The sequence below is a fragment of the Dermacentor albipictus genome, chromosome 2 (assembly GCF_038994185.2).
Source record: "Dermacentor albipictus isolate Rhodes 1998 colony chromosome 2, USDA_Dalb.pri_finalv2, whole genome shotgun sequence".
Classification (NCBI taxonomy): domain Eukaryota; kingdom Metazoa; phylum Arthropoda; class Arachnida; order Ixodida; family Ixodidae; genus Dermacentor; species Dermacentor albipictus.
Genome location: NC_091822.1, coordinates 33,703,765 through 33,719,973, shown reverse-complemented (window position 1 = coordinate 33,719,973; position 16,209 = coordinate 33,703,765). Strand labels below are relative to the sequence as shown.

Sequence of the window (16,209 nt, the reverse complement as noted above, 5' to 3'; positions counted from 1 at the left end):
TAATCGACTATGATGTCGGTGGCGGCCTGGAGCAGGCTTTCGACGGCTGAATCACTTCCGCGGTTGACCCAGAGGATGATATCATCCGCATATATACTAAATTTTAATCCCTCGAGCTTTGCCAATTGCTCGGGGAGTTCTCTCATAGCCACGTTGAAGAGTAGGGGAGACAGCACTAATCCTTGGGGCGTACCCTTACTCCCTAGCTCAATTGTGGGGGATTCCAGCGTTTGGAACCTCATGCAAGCAGTTCTTCCCGTCAGGAAGTCCCTGATGTGTCGATATGTCCTCGTACCTACATTAACCTTGTTCAGCCCTTCCAGGACCGCCTCGTGCTTTACGTTGTCAAAAGCCTTCGTGAGGTCCAGTACCAGAATTGCTTTTGCATCTTTGGACCTTGAGTCTATTATATCATGTTTGATTTAGAGCATGACGTCCTGCGTACACAAATGAGGTCGGAACCCGACCATCTCATGTGGCCACAGATCGCCCTGCTCCATAAAGTCCATCAGTCTGGTATGGACGACGTGCTCCATCAATTTCCCCACGCATGAAGTTAAGGAAATTGGCCTTAAGTTTTCGAATTGCGGAGGCTTCCCGGGTTTTGTTATTAAAATAATGCTTGCCGTCTTCCACTGTTGTGGGATCTCGCATTTTTCCCAACATTCCTGCATGTACTTCGTTAGATAACTAATGGAATCACCGTCTAAGTTCCTGAGCATTGTGTTCGTTACCCCGTCAAAGCCCGGAGCCGACTTCGTTCTGAGTCTTCAATCTCTGCTCGCACTTCCGCTTCTGTGATGGGGGCGTCCAACACCTCGTTACCCTCTAAAACTTTTCACACCCTTATGGGTGTAATGCGGGTGTATTCATCTTTCCACCCTTATAAACACCCTTGAAACACCCTTTTTAACGGATAAGGGTGTTCAACAAGAAAACACCCTTGGAACACCCCAGTCTTTCTAATTTACTCCCTAATTATAAGGGAGTAAGTGAACAAGCTTACAGTATATGATGAATGAACGTTGCCAGTTAAGGCGTTGATATTGGCTGTACATGAAACGCGCGCTACCTGCGCTTGAATCAGGTAGCTGGAATGATTAGATCGGGGCACCTAGGCAGCAGCGCACTGGCTCCGAACAGTGGTCAAAAATGAAGTTTCCCACGAATGTTCATATCAAACGGATGACACTAACGCGCAGACTTTGCATAGCCAAATATCTGCAAAAGGCTTCATATGATCAATAGCAAAATATTTACAATGCTATCACTGAATACTTAAAGGTGTGCAACCAGTTAAACTGGGAATGGTTAGGAGTGCGGGGTAACGGTAAATAGCTCACCAACTTACGGTTCGTAGATGACATTGGCATACTCAGCAACGCTGCAGACTATTTGCAACAAACGTTTGAGGAACTTGTCGAAGAAAGTGTAAGTCTGACAGAGTTAGTATGCAGAAGAGAAAAGTAATGTTCCGCAGCGTGGCAAGAGAACGAATGTCATGGTCGGCAGTCAGCCTATAGAACCTGCGCAGAAATACGTTTATTGAGCTTAATTACTCACAGGGGCCTCTGATCAAGGAAATTAACAAAAATAACACATTAGCTGGAGAGCTTACGGCAGGCATTACTAAATCATGACCAGGGAGCTTACTGCTAACGTTGCTTTCTACCGTTACTAACGTATGGGGCCGAAACTTGGAAGTTACCAAAGAAGCTTGGGAAGACGTTGAGGACCGCGCAACGAACGATGGAATGAAAATTATTAGGTATGATGATAGTAGACTGGAAGACAGCGATGTGGATTAGAGAGCGAACGGGAATAGCTGATATTCTGGTTGACATTATGAGGAAGAAGTCGTGCTGGGCAGACATTGCAATGCGTAAGGGAGAGAACTGCTGGTCTATTGGAGTTGCAAAATGGGTGCTAAGGGAAGGAAAGCACAGTCGAGGACGGCAGAGAATAATGTGGACGTGATGGATTCGGGAAACTTGAAAACACGTGGTACCAGGAGGCACAAGACAGGGGTATTGGAGATCGCTGGAGGAGCTTTCGTCCTGCGATGGACGTCAAAATAAGCTGATGATGATGATTCTGTGACGACATCCATGCTAGCTTCGCGGCATGTCTTTCATGTTATGTCATGCATGCGTGTCATGCACGTTCTGATAGCTCGATTTGCGTCGATTGCGGGGGGGGGGGGGCTAGTAGCGGCGTAGCCAAGTGGGGCACACCGTGCACTTGTAACGCTCACTAACAGTAAAATGTTTGCTGCTATGGCAATGGCCCCGCTCCTTCACCCTCCACGGTCAATTGGGACCCCCCCCCCCCCTCACACGAAAAAATTTTCTGGTTGCGCCGCTGTGGTGAGGGGGGTGTAAGATTGCTCTAGACCCCTCCCCCTAACTTGTCAACGGAAACGGGGGACGGGAGGGGAGCTGCCGGCGGGCCGCAAACCTTAGGCAGCCCAATTACCGGCTGCATTTCCCTTTGGACGTGAATACTGCATTAATGCCATTACACTGTAGGATTCGTGGCGGTTCGAGGGCATGCGACAATAAAAAAAACACATACAGCCATCAGAAAGTCTTAGCTTGAGCAGATCTTTGGGAGCTGGGCAAGACTCTCACAAAAGAAAAAAAGCTTGGCACCCCTCTTACAGGCATTGTCAACTCTGGGTCCCACCGCTGACTGTACATTTCCGGTAAAAAATCACACAGGAACTCCTCTCGGATTTGTCTAAGTGTGCGTAAGCATTGTGACTCTTCCTCATCTACACGCAGTCCATGTCGTTATCAATGTTATGAGACTTGATCCGACAAGTATAAGCAACAGCGCTGCGGCGACACGAGCTGCTCTGGTCGGCGGCGCAAGCGAAGTACTGCAGGTGGCGGCGCCAGGCGCGCTGGTGACGTTCCGTTCGTTTTGAGCCGTTATTGCTCTTTAGCCCTTTTCGTCCGCGTCGAACCATTATCAACCGTTCTCCGGCGCGGCTGCTTGTGGCACGGCAGCGCGAACCGTATCTTGAAAGCGAACTGCATTGTGGACAGAGTGTTCCCACTGCTGAAAACTTCACGCGCTGTGTTCTCACCGTTTACTTCGCTTTGAAAACAGACGCGCGTACGCCTATCTTGAAAGTGATCTGCGAAAAGCCCATAGTGCGGCATAAGCTGAAAGCTTCGTGAGCGCAGTGTTCTCGCCCCTTCGGTCGCGTTGAAGCGAGAGCTAGCACGAAGGTGAATTCACTCGCTGCTGCGGGTTCTATTTTGAAAGATATGGTGCGGTACGGACTGACGGACGGATGGTTTTTCTTATTGGGGAAATATTGAAATGCTTACGTTATAAAAAAAAAATCGCAGGGTTCGCGAATTTCGCGATAAGAACAAACACCAACCTCCTCCCCCGCCCCCCGCTGAGCGATGCCGTCTTGATCGCCCCCTCCCAACCCCGGGAAAAGGGACACTACCTTTCTATCTCAGTTGAAGAAAGGATGATGAAACGTTAACAACGACAATAACGGTATTTCCTAACGAGTTGTCTTATGGCCTCTGAGATTTGCGCGCGAAGCTGGCGCGCGCGAACCTGAGAGGCCATAATTGGCCACTTAATAGCATAAAAAGACAAAGACAATGCCAAACGACACAGCTAAAAATTCAAACAAAGAACTGATCTTAGCTATACTGTCTGGGGAAAAGAAATACAAAATTAGATAGCCGCAACACACGCCACTAAAGCCACCACCGCCGGCGTAACGCGGAACCAACAGTTGGCAACATTCATTCGCGCGTCATTGCTTCGTTCGCTTCGGCTCCGCAACGAGAGCCGCCATCTTCTCGCGCCTAACGTTTCGTATGGTTTTGTTCTCTGCAATCCGCACACACAGCGCATCGGTGGCTGCACGTCTGCTCGGCGTCGCAATGCGGCCTGCGTCATTTTCTGGTGCTCGCGCAATCGGTGTGAAACATGTCGCATGTGAAATGTTTGATAGAAGTGCCTCACGTCCAAGTCAAGCCGCCGTACGGGTGTATGGCTGTGCGCCCCGTTCTCGGAAGCGTCGACGGGTTTCCGGCATGCGGATTTCAGGTACGTGCAAATGCGTTTCGCCCTCCTATTGAGCTCCGGAGCAAAGCGTGCAATATTTCATGTGAAAGATGCAGTGCCCGTGATCATGGTGTGAATTTCGAGCGGCAAACGAGAACTTTGGCACTTAGAGCACACCGCGGCTGCTAAGTCAGCGTGGAAATTGTTTTACGTTACCATAATATGTTGCTGTCAGTCTAATCTGCGGTTTGTGGACAACTAGCCCATTGACTTTTGCTTGTGGCACCGATAGGTATATAAATGGAAGCGATAATAATTTTCGAGAGCAGATAGTTTTTTCGTTCGATGTTTGGTCGTGTTCATGGCGTTATGAAAGCTAGAAAACTAACTGGCTTGATCGTGCTTAGTTCCAACTCCAAGGGGCGTAACGTTGGCGCTGTATATGTTTGTTTTCGGTGTCACGAGTACCACTTTCATGCTTTTGTTGCATGAGAGTGGTAGCTGCTGCGTGACGTCTGGGTAGAACACAATAAAAGCAATATCCTCACTCATACGTATGCAATGTGAGGTAACAAAATTTCCAGCGTTTTATTCGGAGCGTAAATGTCCAGTATAGTTTAGTAAGAAACTAAAATTCTGTGTTAGCTTAGTAGGCGTGAAACAAGTGAAACTCGCATTCCTTTTTGAATTGTTCGCCCAAACTGCACCGCCCTCAGATGCGTCATCGGGTAATCGACAGTAGCTTCGCTACGTGAGTTTTTATGCGCCTATATTGCCCGGTTAAGTATCCTGTTAATTTATGCCGACGCTCGTTCATCTTGATTTTAAGCGGTTACTATCTCCGAGTACCGGACGATGCCAAACTTGTGAGGTGTAGCAAACGCGGGAAATTCAAAGTGGCGTGGCTGCAAGTTCCTGTTTTTACGTTTGCATTCAAAGCCAACCGACACAGCATCACTGATTTATTTCCATTTCTGCTGTACTTGATCAATCTAATGTGACAACTGCATTTGCTCTTTAATGTTCTCCATTTACTGTGTATTCAGCTTGGCTGCCGCCCTCTCTTCAGAGGATGCCGCTGTGATAGCTCTTTCGCATAGCACATGCCTCTAGGCTCTTGTGTTTCAAGGACTCCGGCGAGGCAGCAGTGCTCCAAGTAATTTTACCATACTATATATTTTCTATTTTGCATCATTCTTCCATGATGGATTTTAATGTTAATAGCATTCGTCATTAGTCATCGCCATAATTTTATAGCACGTAGATTTTACGCACTTTACAGCGACAATTTTTAGGCCAGTTTACAGCCAAGTCACATCTTCCATAATACATCGTCAACATTACCAATTGTCATGGTGCTCTTTGGCCAAACCTGGCCCTTGCGCCATAAAACACCACACATCATCATCATCAGCTCGGCTGCAAGAAAATGTTTGAATTTCTTTCAGTATCCAAGTGACGAAATATTTCACTGACGGCCGTGTGTGAAACACGCAAGATGACAAAACTGATTCCAAAATGATGAGATATTTCTTTTATAGCGTTTGGACTCGACTTTTGGTGAGGATGTCGATCGACCTTGGGCCTGGTGACAGCACACCCGACATCGCCAAAGTGCAGCCTATCAGTTGAGTGCCCCCGAATGGACCATCAACATCGGAAAATGAAGCAGAGCCAGGTAGGGGCAATTTTTACTTTGGAACAGAATACTGACAGCTGCCTCTTTTTTTAAGAACTAAATAACATATTTACAAACCAATCCTTTCTCTTTGTGCAGCCTACATAGAATTGTTTTTTGCTTGTTATACAGACCTTCAGAAAGCAGTTCTTCTGAACCCTTTTTGCATGCACAAATAAATAAAGAGGAGTGCACTTTCTGAAGAAATTGATGCACTGAAATGTGCGTTCGACACACAGTGAGATGCAAAATAACCAACAACTTTAAAGCAGTAAAAAAAATTTCAAACATGTTCTAACATCATAACCCGCCTTGGCATACGGATCTAAATATAACAGCAACGGAGGTGCATGCAGAGAAGTGTTTGTAATTGTTTGCAAGATGTGTACATTGTCTAAGAAATTGTTTTTATTTACTTGGAGCTTCTTGGTGCCACGGCAGTGCAGTAAAAGCTCAAAATGATGCCCCTGCTCCTATTAAAGTACCTTTAGGTTTTAAAATTAAATTATGGGCTTTTACATTCCAAAACCTAAAGTTTTGGGAACCTGGCTTCTTTAATGTACACCTGAATCTAAGGGCATAAGCGGTATTGCATTGTACTCTCATTGGAGGGCAGCTGCCATGGCCTAGATTGAAGCTGGGCATGACTGAGCAGCATGGCATCATAGTAAGTGGGCTATAACACCACGTCAAAATGAGAAATACTGCTTAGAACTACCAACTTCTTGTCTCACAAGCACTTTGCACTAAGTTAAAGGAGTATGGAGTACGGACAGCGACTGTTTATGTACCAATTTCTTTTTAGGCTGACTCCATTATTAAGGTGTGAAGCTTCAATTAGTCAAAACCAGCCTAAATTACAGAACCAGCTCAAAACACGCACCATGTATAGCTGGATTTGGACATGCAAATGGAGTCAATTCATGTCGCCGAAAATGGAAGTGGCAGTCACACTATTTCATGCATTTTGCCTAAAACATAGTCAATAATAATTAATCAATTTCTAAAATATTCTTTTCAAAAAGTTTTTTTCAAGCATGAAAGGAGGAGCCAAATGGTGTTCAGGTGCACGAGCGGTTAGTTGCATGGCACTTCTTGCATGTGCTCACTGGCTTCTTTCAAGCTTGAAAAGAAAAATTTGTTGCACCTACTGAGCAGTAGAAAAATGGATTGGGAAATTTTCGGGATACTCTACAATTTTCGCACTGACACTTTTGCTTTGAATAAAATATTTGAGCAGTTAAAATATTGGTATTAACTAATTACCTAATTAGGAAAAATGCAAGAATTGGTTTCACTTCCTCAAAACAATGACAAACGACATTACCTTGGTACTGTCCAGCTACGTGGCACTTGTACATATTTAAAGTTTGCGCATGTCATACAGACCACCTGGTAATTACAAGGCGTATATAGAAGTGGCTAAGTTGTGTGAGGCTAATGTGAAGTGGCTAAGATGTGTAGCGAATCATGAGAAACAGCCATGTTTCTTTGACTTAAGGGCATGATAAGATTTACATGCTCGACACCTTGTATCAGTGTGCTCTAGGCCTGTTCGTAGTTTAGCTGCTACATAAACGATATTTCTCCACGTGTAAGCTCATGTGCATCTTTCAAGTATATTGCCTCATGTGTCCAAAATAGACAATCTTCGCACTTCCTTCATTATGTCATCTGTTGCTGTGCTAAATTTTTAACATGCAACTGCACAAATTTTCATCTAGTTTTCATATTTCCTCCTTGTTTGGTGGCTTTATTTCTGAACAAGATGTTTTCGGTAAACCCTGTTCCACACAGCACTACACAGCATTTCTGCCTTGAGTGGGAATTTTTTTTTTCAGATTGACATTAATACACCTTGCCTGGGCAATGTAAGGCATTCTACATAACACGGCCCTGCAATAATGTTTTATATTGCATTCCAGCATCATGCAAAACTGTTTACTTACCAGATTAGTATATGTATAAATGTTGGAAGTAACAGAACTGGAAGAAGCCAGCAGATAATGAGGCCAAGGAAAGCATACAGGAACATGTTTTAAGTTTTCTTTATGAAGTATAGAAACGATAAATTCTAGGTAAGTGAAAGTGGATTAAAAGATATCCACGTGTGGGTGGGGAACAGACCCATAACCTTCACATTACGCATGTGATATACTAACCACTGTGGTACTACGGCCGTGTTCGAGCTTCGACAATCTGAGGGGCCATTGTGGATGGTTGAATGCTGCCTCGGTGGCACAGTGGTTAGTGCATCGCATGCCTAATGCAAAGGCTGTAGGTTCGTTCTCCCCCCATGCCTGGTTGTTTTTTTTTGACCATTTTCATTTACCTTTATCATTTTTACATTTAAATACAAAATTACAAATAAGTTTCCACGTGCCTTCCCTGGCATCTTCCAGCTGTGATTCAGAAAAATTTTGACCCTCAGTATCCTTTCTTCTCGTTTCGAAGAACAGGAGCTTCATTTTAAAAATAATGAATTCACCTTGTTCAGCATCTCAATGTGGTCTCAAATCTTACCACAGCATGTGTATTACTAAGGGAAGTTTTTGTCAAGATGATGATATAGCATGGGACCTAATTAGTAGCCTTTGTGTACAGATATATGACTAATTTAATAAATAGGCGGATTTTAAGAAGCACTTCTAACATGGTCTGAGCATGTGTTTAAAAAAAACTAATCTAGCATGATTTCAGGCATAACTGTTGCCCCTGAAAAATATTTAGATCATCTGCATTGGCATTGTTTTTAGAGAGCACCAATACTGCTTTGATAGAAGTAGCCTCGTGGAACATGAAGCATCGCTTCTTGCTGAGTCAAGGAAATATTATCTACATATCTGAGGTGCATGTGTCATATGCTCGAATGCTGTTTAAAGGCTGCTAATAAGAAAATTACTTGACTTGCCTTCCAGAGATTGCTTCAGTAGTCTATGCTACTCGATCATAAACAATTTACCATAGTCAACATTCATAACAGTTGGCTTTGCAATGTTTATGCAAAATACCACAATTGCCTACTAGACATGTGACTGCACTAAAACTTGGAATTAATGACCAGTAAGATTTATGGGACAGCAAAACTTAGTTTATTACTTCTGTTTCTGCCATAGTTTCTTACAGTAATTACTAGAGGGAACTCTGGTGCTGGAGTCGCACCACCATGGGAATGATGGGAAGCACATGGATTTGTCTGATATTCGTGCTTGTGAATTCAGACGTTCTTGTGGCTTCGTATATTATACGCTATATAAATCTTATTGTCGTAAATTTCAGCGCAGTCTATACTCTTCGAAGTGCAGAAGACGGCGCCAACACGCGCAATTGCTATTAATTGCAATGATTGAGATTGTCCAGGTGGCCAAATCGAAAGGCGCCAAGCGTCTTAAGGCGCTGGTATGCCCGCGATGAATTCATCAGGGCGTTGCACTCGCTTGTCGTTACATGCCTCCGTGGCTTAATGGTTTCAATCAGACTTCTGTTCTAGAGTTCCTGTGTTTGAATCCTGTCGTCGGATGATTTTAATGTTTATTTTTTTATTACACAGTATATTGTTGAAAATGACTAGTTTACAAAGTCACAAAGCCGTTTGAAGCCAAAGAGACGAAGTTTAGGCAAATCCATATATTTCCCATAATTTCCATGCTGGTACAGCCGTTCCTGTTTGATCTCCTGTGAACACTAACGTCGGAGTTCCCTCTAGTAATTATTGTATGAAACTCTTATTTCTGCACCTAGCTCGTGCAGAAGCGGCACCACACCTGCTGCGTAAACATGCACTACCTTTCGGCCAAGTGCAGTGAATGCTGTGAACTCGCCCTATACAAAGCCTGCACTATGTAAAACAAATCACAACATGCAGTTGCTGCCACGTTGAACTGGTGGAATGAGTAGTGAAATGCAGCACCTCCTGAACTAGTTCAGAAAGTGCAGGCTATTCAAGTGGAGATTATGTAGTAACAGAAGTTGAGTGATTCTGCATTACATTCACGAAATATACTTCATGATACTTTTCCATTTATTTCCTCAGTTACTAAGAATCCCTTTTGCAATATTGGACAAAACTACAGAATGCCAACATATTTTCTAGCATTCACTGGTAGCAAACATGTCGAAACTTGTTCTAGTTTCTGGATTGCCTCTTTAGCCGTTAACACCCAAGTTAATTCCGGAAAAATGTACCGAATTTTTTACGTACTCAATTTTTCGGTGTCATTCTCATTCTAAAAATATATTACTTCATTGGTCTCTGGTTAGAAATAACACAAAAATAGGAGCTGCTCTTGCGGGCAGCTTTCCCTCAATGCCGGCTGTAACTCATCTTTGACAATAAGAGCAGCGTAACATCGAGCAGAAAGAGTGCGACTCGTCATTGGCGATATTGGTACTGCCTCCAGTCACTAGTACAGCTTGGGATCAATGGTTAAATGTTGCGACTTTGTTGCTGCCCAATTTTAATTCTGCAGCTGTTACACTTGGGTGTAGCGTGTGTATGTACGTGCGCATGTATTAAAATGATTTCACGCTAGAGCAAAGCAACTGTAGTGCAGAGAGGCATTAGTCATCTTTATATATTTGCTTTGTAAAAATGCACTAAGTTTCTCTTTTGCAGTATAGACTTGGCGCTCATTGGCCAAAGATGCCCTTGTGCTACTAAAACCTATACATTAATTCGCTTTCGGTCTGTGAGTTTTAATTTGTTTTTCTTGAACTGTGCAATTCCCACTCACTGGACTGCATGTCATCTGAGGTGTTCCTTTTTCAATCAAGAATGTTGAGGTTGTGTTCGTGTAACTCGATTTCTTGCCTCAAACGAGCTTGTGCAAACTGACCAAGGTGATAATTCTACCTGTTTATATATTAAATATGTTGCGGTTATGAACCCTCATAATGAATGACACACAGTATAAAAATTTTATCTAATAAAACAATTTAATGAAATTTTTCATGTTTTTCGTGTTCATGTTCACTTCTCTACTCTAGTGTCCTGTCTGCATGCCTCACCTCTTTTTTTGCATATTAAATATCGTATAAACTTAACCATGCTTTTTTACCACAATGCAGGGGGAAAAGGTTCCGGTAACACCATGCATTCAGTATGGTGGCCCAGATGTGCATGCAAGCAACCTCCTTCATGTGGACCAAGAACTACTCTGCAGTGTCTCGCAAACTTCCATGCGAAGCCCTCAACATTCTCGTCTCAGTGGAATGGCTGCTCATCTATCTGCGTGTCCATCACCAAGACGGCCAGTTGTAAAGCTCCTGTACCCGTTTAAGAAAGCTTAATGATTTTTTAATTTAGTTTTCACGGTTGGCCGTAGAATCTTAACATTTTTGATGTTTCTAACATTTTTACCTGGCACAAAGTGGTGCAATAACTTTAAACCAGTGTAATGTATTTAAATCATGCTCACTCTAATGCCTATCTGGTTTTGTTTGTGTTTAAGAAATTTGAATGTCTGGTGAGGTAACGGCATTTGAATTTCTCATCGTGGCTCGTTTCAATGAGCTGCTAGGAAATAAGACGCAAAACTTATCACACGCCAGTTGTAGAATTTTTATTTTCATGACTAGAGTATACACGTTTCAAAAGATGGAAAGTGTGGAAAAAGGCCTCAAGAACATAATCATCCTAGGATTGTCATGTTCTTACAACTCTGCAGTGACTAATGCCTCATACATCTTGGGAGCACTTTGGTCGCAATGTCTACAGGTATACTTGATAAGAGAATAGCTTGCACTCAGATTTGAGATTTGCCACGCAGTTGATGGCTGATGGCTTTGTTTGTCGTCTTCATCTTACTACTTTGTATTCAATAGTCATTTAGATGGGCTACGGTTTTTTGCAGTCACCTATATATATATATATATATATATTGTAACGAAGAAGAGTAGCCGCCTGCGCCACAGCACCATCGCTACCGGCATGAGCTCGTGGTTGCTGTCTTTCGCCGAACGCTTGTGACAGCTACCCGTTCGCGCCCGTTGCTAATAAATCTCTCAGCAAGTGGTGGACGTGCTGGGTTTCGACCACCCTGGAACTTCGTAGTCGCACTCTACCCCCCATCATGCCCGACGACGCACGCACTCCTCCAGCTCCTCCAACGGCGCCGCCCACCTTGGTTTGTGCCGGTGCCTTGCGTCAGCGAGATCCCCCTATCTTCTCCGGCACAGATGACAAAGACGTTGAAGATTGGATCTCGTCTTATGAGCGAGTGAGTGCCCATAACCAGTGGGACGACGTTACCAAGTTGAGAAACGTCGCCTTTTATCTTACGGACGTTGCGAAACTATGGTTTCTCAACCATGAAGCCGACCTCACTTCGTGGTTGGTCTTCAAGACCAACTTTACCCAAGTTTTTGGTCGGCCTGCAGTAAGAAAGCTTCGTGCAGAACAACGTTTGCGCACACGTTCCCAAGAGACCGGAGAAAACTTCACGAGCTACATTGAGGACATTGTCGACCTTTGCAAACGGGTGAATGCGTCAATGTCAGAGGAGGAGAAGATCAAACATATAATGAAGGGTATTCAGGACGACGCATTTCAAATGTTATTATCGAAGAGTCCTCACTCTGTCGCTGAAGTCATCGAATTATGCCAGAGTTACGACGAGTTGCGCAGGCAACGGCTTCACACCCGACGTCCCACCCCGCCCGCCGACTCTCTATCCAGCCTTGGGGTCGACGACTACAACCATGCTACTCTCTTCATCAAAATCCAGGAATTCGTTCGCGCAGAGGTCGCCCGCCAGCTATCGTTGATATCTTCTGTCCAGGAACCACCCCCTGCTTTGCATCCTACGATCCGCGACTTCATTCAAGAACAAGTCTCTCAAGCCGTTCCTCCAGCCGTTGAGCAGCCACCAGTCACGGCTCCTCTCACTTACGCTGAAGCAGTTTCCCGATCTCGTCCACAAGCGCCCCTGCCGCCCTCTATGCATCGACCACCGACATTTTTGCCGCCATCTATGCCGCTTCACGACCGCCGGCATTTTCCTCCTATGCCGCTGCCCGACCGACAGCCTTTTCCGAATCCTCAACCGCGACTCGGACCTTACCCCCACCAGTGGCGCACCTTCGATGACCGCCCAATATGTTTTGCTTGCGGTGGTGCTGGTCACGTGGCGCGCCATTGTCGTCGTGGCATGCCTCCTCTTCAGAACATCCGGCGGGCGCCACCTTTCCCCGCTCCGTTTTCCTCGTCGCCTTCCAGCCTTCCTACTTCTTCCTTTTCCCCTGACCGCCCAACCGCCTCTACTCGCCGCTCACCATCTCCCCGCCGTCGCTCGCTTTCTCCGATGCGGCGTCGTCCCGTGTCCACCGAGCAGGAAAACTGATGGCCGCAGTTCCCGAGGCACGAACTGCGTCCACGTCGCAATGCCGAAGTCCTCGTCCCTCTCCAGCCAACGTCATCGAAGTCTCTGTCGAAGGAATCGCCGTCCTGGCGCTTGTAGATACAGGAGCCGCCGTATCCGTAATTTCCGCCGAACTCTGCCGCACACTACGAAAGGTTTTGACGCCTCTCTCCGACTTCTCCCTTCGAACCGCGAACGCTCAAAATATAACGCCTCTCGCTGCCTGTACTGCTCGCGTCTTCATTCAAGGTCTACTGTATACCGTCGAATTCGTCGTGCTGCCCACTTGTTCCCATGACATCATATTAGGCTGGGACTTCCTTGCAAATAATAACGCCGTTATTGACTGTTGTCACGCCGAACTCGAACTTTCTGCACTTCCAGACGTCGAGCCTATCGACAACGACCCTTCCAGTGTTAAACTGTTTGTTTCCGAAGACAATTCCGTCCCTCCACGCTCTTCCCTGCTTGTGCCTGTGTCGTGCGCCGCTATTTCTGATGCCACTGTTTTCTTTACGCCCTCTGAGCTGTTCATTCGCCGCCGATGTTCTCCGCTGCCCTTTGCTCTCCTTACTCTTCGCAATGGCGTCACGAAAATGGTCGTCGACAATCCCACAGCCTGCCCTTTAGCTTTATCTCATGGTGAATGCCTAGGCCTTGTTCAACCAGTCGACACCTTTTGCATCTTTGACACTCCTGCCGTTTCTACTTCTGCGGGCCTTGGCGCACTTACTTGTGACTCTGCGGTTGATCAGTCACTCCTCGACACTTTCCACTGCTCCATCGACGATGGCACGTCATCTTCAGAACGAAGCCAGCTTATTGCTCTCCTGCAGAGGTTCCGCGCTTCTTTCGACAGCCATGCTTCCGGTTTGGGCCGCACATCGACCGTTTTTCACCAAATAGATACCGGCAGTCACGCACCTTTACGGCAGCGCCCTTACCGAGTTTCCGCCTCTGAGCGCCGTGTCATTGACCACCAGGTTGCTGACATGCTCAAGCGTGGCGTTGTGCAGCCTTCCAACAGTCCCTGGGCATCACCGGTCGTCCTCGTTAAGAAAAAGGATGGCTCTATTCGATTCTGCGTCGACTACCGACGTCTGAACAAGATAACGCGCAAGGACGTTTACCCGTTACCGCGCATCGACGACGCCCTCGACTGTTTGCAGGGAGCTGAATTCTTTTCTTCGCTGGATTTACGTTCCGGATACTGGCAAGTCCCCTTGGCACCATCTGATCGACCTAAAACAGCATTTGTGACACCTGACGGATTGTACGAATTCATCGTAATGCCTTTCGGCCTGTGCAATGCTCCCGCCACTTTTGAGAGAATGATGGATAATATTTTACGCGGCCTCAAATGGAACACATGTTTATGCTACCTGGATGACGTAGTTGTCTTTTCCGCTGATTTCCAAACCCATCTCAGCCGTTTCGAGCAAGTTCTCAAATGCCTTACTGTCGCGGGACTTCAACTTAACTTAAAAAAATGTCGTTTTGGTGCCCGAAAGCTCCCTATTCTTGGCCATGTTGTATCACGAGACGGCGTCCTTCCGGATCCAGCCAAGCTCCGCGCTGTCACCGACTTTCCGCAACCAAAGAAGTTAAAAGAGCTTCAAAGTTTTCTTGGTTTATGCTCATACTTCCGACGTTTCATTCGAAATTTCGCTTCCATAAGTGCACCCCTGACAGCCCTTCTAAGTGGCGACAAAGAACTTTCCGCTTGGTCGCCCGCCTGTGATGACGCCTTCACGAAATTACGCCGCCTGCTAACCTCGCCACCTATCCTCCGCCACTTCGATCCTGCAGCGCCCACAGAGGTCCACACCGATGCCAGCGGCATCGGACTTGGCGCCGTACTCGCACAACGAAAAGCGGGCTTTGATGAATATGTCGTTGCCTACGCGAGCCGAACTCTGACAAAGGCCGAGGCTAATTACTCTGTTACAGAGAAAGAGTGTTTAGCCATTATTTGGGCCCTTGGAAAATTCCGTCCTTATTTGTATGGTCACCCTTTCGATGTCATCACTGACCATCACGCCCTTTGTTGGCTAACTACCCTTAAGGACCCATCTGGCCGACTTGCTCGCTGGGCCCTTAAGCTACAGGAGTACGACATCCGCGTCCTCTACCGTTCCGGCCGCAAACACACGGACGCTGACGCCCTTTCTCGCTCACCGGTCTCCGCTGACTGCGCTTGCCTATCCGCCCTTGAGCCCACAGTTCCATCTCATGCACTGCGCAACATGCCGTCGGAGCAGCGCAAGGATCCCTGGATCAGTGCTCTCATCAGCATCCTTTCTGATCCATCCACCTCATCACCATCGCGCGCTCTTCGCCGCCAGGCTACCCACTTCTGCATTCGCGACGGCCTTCTTTATCGTCGTAATTACCTCTCTGACGGTCGCAAGTGGCTTCTCGTGATACCCCGTCCTCTCCGTGACCTTATCTGCGACGCTTTCCACGCAGACCCTCAGTGCGCACATGCCGGCCTCTTCAAGACCTATGCTCGACTACGCCTCCGATTTTATTGGCGAGGCATGTATAACTACGTCAGAAAGTTCATTCGCTCCTGCGCTCCGTGCCAACGCCGAAAATTACCTCCCGGACAAGTCTACCCGTCACAACCCCTTCCCTGCCCTCGTCGGCCTTTTGATCGTGTTGGCATAGACATCTACGGACCGCTACCCTCCACACCAGCAGGCAACCGCTGGATTATTGTTGCAGTGGATCACTTAACCCGCTATGCTGAAACAGCTGCTCTGCCGACTGCCACCGCCCGCGACGTTGCATCGTTTCTATTACGACATTTCGTTCTTCGCCACGGTGCCCCTCGCGAACTTCTGAGCGACAGAGGCCGCGCCTTTCTTTCCGATGCTTTGAAGGCACTACTCGACGAATGCCGAATCGTTCACCGCACCAGTACAGCGTACCATCCGCAAACTAACGGCATGACCGAGCGCTTCAACCGTACTCTTGGCGATATGCTCTCCATGTACGCCGCCTCTGATCATTCAAACTGGGACCAAGTTCTCCCTTTCGTGACGTATGCGTACAATACTGCGACCCAGGCAACTACTGGTTTTTCCCCTTACTTTCTCCTATACGGACGAGAACCTTCTACTACTCTCG

The 16,209-nt window shown here is 46.5% G+C and overlaps 1 long non-coding RNA gene across 1 annotated transcript; it reads left to right on the top strand.

Moving 5' to 3' along the window:
• The first annotated feature begins 3,887 nt into the window (after positions 1-3,887).
• On the top strand, positions 3,888-11,370 carry LOC139055362 (uncharacterized). Its single transcript, XR_011511704.1, has 3 exons — positions 3,888-4,083; positions 5,583-5,719; positions 10,787-11,370. It is a non-coding gene; the product is annotated as an uncharacterized lncRNA (long non-coding RNA).
• The last annotated feature ends 4,839 nt before the right edge of the window (positions 11,371-16,209 follow it).